A 6,654-nucleotide genomic window follows, 5' to 3' on the forward strand; every position below is an offset into this window, starting at 1 on the left:
GGTAAGAGGTTTGGCCCTGGTGGCAGTGGCTCTGATCTGCAGCTGGTACCTAAGTCTGAGTGCGTGGATCCACGTTCCTTCCCAGGAACTCTCTCCTGCAGCTGGATGTCAAAGTCTCTCTGTCCTTTACCGCGATTTTCTTGTGCGAGGAGGGGAGGATTTACAGCTGCCTGAGTGAGTTTTTTCTTCAGGAAGAAAAAGAAACATTTGTTAAAAGCTTCTCTTTGCTCCAGCATTTTTGGCCTCTCTCAGGGAGCACGTGCCTGCCAGGCTGGTGCTGGGCACATGGCAGAACGAGACACGGAGCTGCTGAAGTGGGGCCAGAGAAGCCCCAGGAGTGACCCGAGGGTGGAACCCTCTGCTGGGAGGAGAAGGGAGAGAGCTGGGGGGGTTCCGCCTGGAGCAGAGTGTGTCCCCCCCGTGGGAGGTGGTCCCAGAGAGGAGATGAGCACTGCCCCACAGTGTGCACCCCAGCACACTGTCCCCCCGTCACCTCCCAAACTTATGGGGACAGACTTTTCAGCAGGGGCTGTGGGGACAGGACAAGGGCTGAGGGGTTCCACTGACAGAAGGGGATTGAGAGCAGAGAGAAGGGAGAGATTGTTGCTGCTGAGGGTGGGGAGAGCCTGGCGCAGGCTGCCCCGAGAGGTGGGAGCAGCCCCATCCCTGGCCCCATGGCAGGTCAGGTTGGCCCTTGGGGCTCTGAGCCCCCTGCTCTGGGTGCAGATGTCCCTGCTCCCTGCAGGGGGTTGCGCTGGGTGAGCTCGGAAGGTCCCTTCAACCCAAACCAGCCTGTGATACCATGATTTTATGATTCTACAATCTCCACCCTCCCCTCTGACAGTGCCAGAAGCTGCGTGGGTTTGTGACCCCAGTACTTCACTGACACAGCTCCCAGAAAGCAGGAGAGTCCCTGCAGATCCCCTCATCCTGCCAAGCAGGTGGCAGGTCCTCTGCCCTTTATTTCAGCTTCTCTACATAATCTCAGCCCTCGGGTGTCACTCCCTGGACAGCCTGAGAGGGAGAATGCTGATGCACACCTGGTTTTCCCATGGCAAAACCTCAGAGGTTTGGCTTTGAGCACTGCAGCTCCCACGAGGTGCATTTTGAAGACTCCATCACCAAGCTGGGCACCACGAGCAGCTGGTGCCCAGGAGTTGGGCACAGGGCTCTGGGCTTCGCTTTGCAGCTGCACGCATCTAGAGCACGTTGCATGGAGAAGCAGCACAGACACCTCTGCGCCATCACTTGTGTTTGCAGCGCGTTGCCTTTCTCCCCACCGCGCTGTGCTAGGACTTGCCCCAGCTCTTTGCACGCGAACCCACGTGAACCTGCACATCTTTTGCTCATGCAATTTTAAACTCCCATAAATTCAGCTGATGCTTCAGAAGCCGACCCATGGGACCTCACTTGCTGTGCAGCCGTGGCTCCTGGCCGAGCACTCATCCCCGTGGCAGACGCAGAGCTGCGTCTCTTGGAGGAAAAGCCGGGTGGCACCGACTTTGAACATGAAATAAATATTTCCTTGGCTTTGTTTACCTCCCGGAACGAGCACAGGGCACTGCTGCAGGGTACCATGGTTGCACTGCTGCTGCTGCTCCCCCTCCAGTGCTCCAGCATGTGGACCAGCAGCTCCGAGCTGGTACCAGCATCCTGTTCCCAGGCACCCTGCCCTCACCCCACAGCTCTTGGACAGCAGGAGGGGACACAGGCACTCCCAGTCACTCACTCCCCAGAGGAGTTTTGACGTTGGAGATGCTGCACTCCTTATGGATGCACCTACCCCACGTAACTTGAAGACACACCACATGTGAAGTCACACCACACGCATGGGGAGAAGGTGGTTGTCTTTCAGGCTCCCAGACAGCAAAGTCACAGGGCCAAACCCACCAGGATTTCCAGCGGGGAGGGGGAGCTGGCAGAGCTGGGATGGAGGAGGGCATCCCTCCGAGCCCCTCCGCACCCATCTCCCCACGCCCAGGCAGTTCCTCTTAGATGTTTTCCCCACGTAATGCTCACGTCTCTTCTCAATTTTCCTTGAATTTCTGGAGTAGAATCAGCTACAGATGGAAGAAATTATAATCAGCATTTTAATTGCAATGCACAGCTTGACTCTTATTAATATTCAAAAAAACCAGGAGCTTTGTCTGAGCCCTCGGAGCACTCCAGTCTCCATCTCTGCCTCCCTCCCCATGCCACCAAGCTGGGAGGGTGCCCGTCCACACACCACTTGCTGGTGGTTCTAAATCCTGAGGTACCAACCCAAATTGCCAGCAATTTACCCTTCTCCCCTGGCAAACATATCCCGGTCCCAGTGGGACGAGAGCAGAGGGAGCGCGACGCAGTTTGCAACCTGTTCCGAAAGGATGGTCAGCCCCGTGTGGGAATCCTGGCGATGTGGAACCAGTAAATCCCAGCCGGAGCAGACGTGGCACCCTGTGTCAAGTGGCTGCACACACCTTTGTACAGTCTAATAGTGGCTTTTTTTTTTTTTAATAGGGACTGATTAGGTCATTAGGAGTAAACTAATTTTTCTCTGGAAATCAGCATCCCTCTAATTAATTGCCATCCATATTTAGCCGAACATAATTAAGGTAACCTAGATACTGCAGATCTACTCAGGATTTGATTTGCTGCCACCTTTTTTTTTTCCTCCTATATTTCTGCCCTCTGTGCTGCTCAGAAATGTTCACCAGAGCCCCCTCTGCTTTATGCTTCAAGTGACAATGCATTTGCATACGTTGGGCCATATGTTCCTCTGCCTGCACATCAGAAATGCTGCTTCCTCGTGCGTTTACGTGGCAGTTGAGGGACTGTGCAACCGCTTCTGCAGGGCTGCGTGGGTTGGAAAGATGGGGCACGGCTGCATTTTGTTCCCCCATCCTCCCCCCACCCTGCATTGCAGCAGAGCTGGGGGAAGAGTCCCAAATTCTGGAGCTTCGGCCACTGGGAACCAGCCTCTCCCCAGCACCACAGAGGTTTTGTGCTATCAGTATCCCTGGAGAGTGGGGAAGGAGAGCTGGGTGCTGGGGCCAAGGCTCAAGATGATAAGGATGTGCTCCTCAAACTGTAGTGACAGGAGGATTCGATCCAGGCTTCAGCTAATCCATCACCATGAGCAAAATCCAACTTTAGTCATGGAATCATTTGGGCTGGAAAAGTCCTTTGATCTCCTCGAGTCCCCCTGTTCCCCAGCACTGCCAGGTCCCCACTGGCCCCTGTCCCTCAGCAGCACCTCCACACGGCTGGGAAACCCCTCCAGGGATGGGGACTCCACCACTGCCCTGGGCAGCCTGCGCCAGCCCTGCACAACCCCAACGGGACAGAAATGGCTCCTCAGGGACAACCTCAACCTCCCCTGGGGCAACTGGAGGCCGGTTCCTCTTGTCCTGTCGCTGGTTCCTGAGGAGCAGAGACCGACCCCCCCTCGCTCCGCCCTTCTGTCAGGGAGTTGTGGAGAGCCAGAAGATCTCCCCGGAGCCTCCTTCGCTCCAGGTTCTAAAATTCTGCAGGAAAGCAGCTCAATGCAATTGCATCCTTGTTTGTGGTCCACAGGGACCACAGCAGGGTGGACCACAGTCAGCAGGGACCACTGTTCTCCTTCATCCACTCCAGACACACTCCCAGCTCCATCTGTCACCCTGCAAACTGTCCCTTGTACTCTTCGCCTTGTGAAAGGATGGTTGGATGGAGAGAGGTTGGGCACAAAGGACCTGTGGAATGACAGGAAAGCCGGGATTTGGGCTTTTTTTAAAAACCTGCGCAGAAATCTCAGACACATCAGGGATGGTGCGGCATGTTTTTTTTAGCAGAGAATGTGCTTAACTGGGAGAATCCGAGGTGGGACGTTTCACAGCCCAGACAACAGTGTTTTCCCCAGAGCTGCACATCCCTGTACACCAGCACTGAAACCCAGCCTTGCCATTGGTGTCATCAACAGCACAAAGTCACCCACAGAGGAGCCTTCACCTCTCCTGGGTCTTCTAGCGCTCCAGGGTGGCTCTCATGGCATTTCCAGGGTTTTATCAGCAGCGATGAAGCATTTCTGTTCCTCTGAAAGGAAGGACACAGCCATGTGTGACCCTGGGGCTGGGGCAGACCCCAGGAGCAGCCTCTTCCCCTGCCCCCCAGGTGCTTTCCATCCCTAAACTGTTGTGTTCAGCTTCAGCTTGTTTAGTGTCCGCAGTGCTTTAGCCTTACCCAAACGCACGCCAGGGAAGGGACAAAGTACATGGTGATTTTTGGAGATGCCCTGGAGCACGAGGGCTGCTCTCCTCCCAGTGCTGGAGCTGGGACAGCTCAGAGAGCCCATGGGCTTCGGGCAGCACCGGCTGCTGGCTTGGGCTGGCCAAAACAGCTGTGAAAACCAAATTCCAGCAATATATGGATTTATTTCAGCTTGACCTGATTTAGCTGGCTTCCTACAAACCAGGCTGGGGGCGAGGAGAAGGTTGCAGCATGTCTTGCCGGGGTGGCCCTGGGTGCTGCAGGGCTCCCTTGGGGCACCTTTGGCAGGGGAAGGGTGGCTGGCATGGCTTGCCCTGTGAGCAGAGGGTTGTTGTCTCTCGCAGGGATGCAGCCAGCTTGTTTTCCACGGCCAGACAGTGTTATCTGCCTGCTCGCCCGAAGGAAGCTCTGTGCAGGAAGGGGAGTCTCTGTTTACCCAGAGGAAGCTGAAGCCCAGCTTTGCTGCTGTGGCTGTGGACGTGGCTGGTGGTGTGTGAGGTGCTCGAGCTGCTGTGCCTGTAGAATCAGAGAATTATTTAGGTTGGAAAAGCCCTTTAAGATCATCAAGTCCACCATGCCGTGGGTGTGGGGCAGGGCTGTGGGGCTGGGTGGCTGTGCCGGTGGGATGTTCCCCAGCATGCTGCTGCAGAGCTGTGAGCAGGGAGGTCCCGGGGGGCTGGCAGGGGACCGAGCCCGGCTGTGTCCCCATGGGACACTGCTGTCCCTTTCCACTGCCATGGGGGCCTGTACAAGCCGGCCTGGGGCAGCCCATGGAGGTGACAGACCCGTTGTTAACCCCCACGGAGGTCCCAGACCTCCAGAGCAGCCCTGGAGAGATAGGGGACAGCGGTTGGGCAAAGCCCGAGCCGTGCTGCAGGGACCTGCCTGTTGTCCCTTCCAAAGGGACACAGCAGAGGAGCAGCCCCTGTGTCACCATCCCTTGTCTGTGTCGGATGGGTGGCAGTGACTGCGTGGGGGTCCCTGTGCCAGGGTGGCAGCTGGCGAGCGGCAGGAGCGGGCTGCGGGCCCCCGGCTCCGGGATTGCTTATCTTGGCTCAAGGTCCTGGTGGCATCTGCAATGCCTGTGCGCTTGTGGCATTGCCCAAGGGACCCCTGTGCATCCCCCCCTTCCCCTCTGCGGGGACAAGGCTGGGCAGAGAACGGGCAGCTTGTCACACAGACGCTTTCCCGGCTTTGCAGAGCTGCTGTGCGACAAAGAACTGGTAGGTTTTCTGCAGGAAAAAGAAAATAGAGATTTTTTTTTCTCCCTTTCTCTGTACTGTGAACCAATTCTTATGTCCTTGGAGCTTTGCTGCCTTTAATCTCAGGCCACAGGAGGCTCCCTTGGTCTGAACTACTTTTGTGTTTTGTGTGAATTCTTCTTTGTCTGATTTTAGTCTGCGGCAGAGGTTTGCTTTCACCTACAGTTGTCCGGGGGAAAAAAAAAAGGACCTGAGGCTTACGAAAAGCTGAGGTACCTGTTCCACACAGTCCAATGTCCCTGTGTTTATCAAGGAGATAACAGAGAGGAGCCGTGGGGAGCCCGGAGCTGGGACCTGGCTGGTTTCAAGCACCTGGAGCATCAAAAAGCGTCCGTGTGAAATGTTAATTGTGCCCTGAGAGCTGGGGGTGGATCAGAGAGGAAACGGTGGTTGGAAACGGGGGTCTTTGGGTCAGCAGCAGCTGGGGAGGGGATATGTGGCTTTTGCCCCCCCCTTAACGCTGCTGCTTGCAGCAAAGCCTGGGGTTGAGCCTGGGGAAGCAGGAGCTGGGCTTTGCCCCCTCTGCCGGTAAAAGCAGAGAGAAACCCTGTCCTGGCTGGGGAAAAGAGCCTTTTTGTTACCAATAAACACAGATTTATTTTTAGTGTCCATAATCCAATTTAGCTGGGACATTATAAGGGCTTTTGTCTTTTTAATTAACAAGCCTGAGCCTGGCTCCTGCTTTTATGGCGCAGGAAAATGCCGCTGCAGCGAGGCTGGCTGGGGGGTACTGCCCATCAAACGGTCTGTCAACGGCGCTTTGGGGGGTTCAGGACTCTGTGGGTCCAGCGTGGCTGGAGAAGCTTATCTGAGAGTTACCCGGGGGGCTGCCATCCGCCTGGGCAGATGACGGGACCCGTACAGCCCCCAACAGTGTTTATATTTAATTTAACAGTGTTTATATTTAATTTAACAGTATTTATATTTAATTTATCTATCCACATGAGAGGAGTAACTGATGTTTAAAACTTCATCCCAGCAAAAAAGGCATCAAGCCATGCTGCTTTCTTCTCCTGCTTTATGGCTTGCATGGTTCAGCTGTGGAACAAAAAGAATAACGAGGTCGTAGAATCATCGATTTGCAGGCTGGTTTGGGTTGAAGAGACCTTCCGAGCTCACCCAGTGCAACCCCCTGCAGGGAGCAGGGACATCTGCACCCAGAGCA

At 55.4% G+C, this 6,654-nt stretch overlaps 1 protein-coding gene across 1 annotated transcript in view; it reads left to right on the top strand.

Annotated features, from left to right (window-relative positions):
* Positions 1-6,654, top strand: part of CORO2B (coronin, actin binding protein, 2B) — a 20,149-nt gene that overhangs the window by 355 nt on the left and 13,140 nt on the right. The window lies entirely within an intron of this gene.

This window comes from Buceros rhinoceros, unplaced genomic scaffold, assembly GCF_000710305.1.
Source record: "Buceros rhinoceros silvestris isolate BGI_N320 unplaced genomic scaffold, ASM71030v1 scaffold28157, whole genome shotgun sequence".
Lineage (NCBI taxonomy): Eukaryota > Metazoa > Chordata > Aves > Bucerotiformes > Bucerotidae > Buceros > Buceros rhinoceros.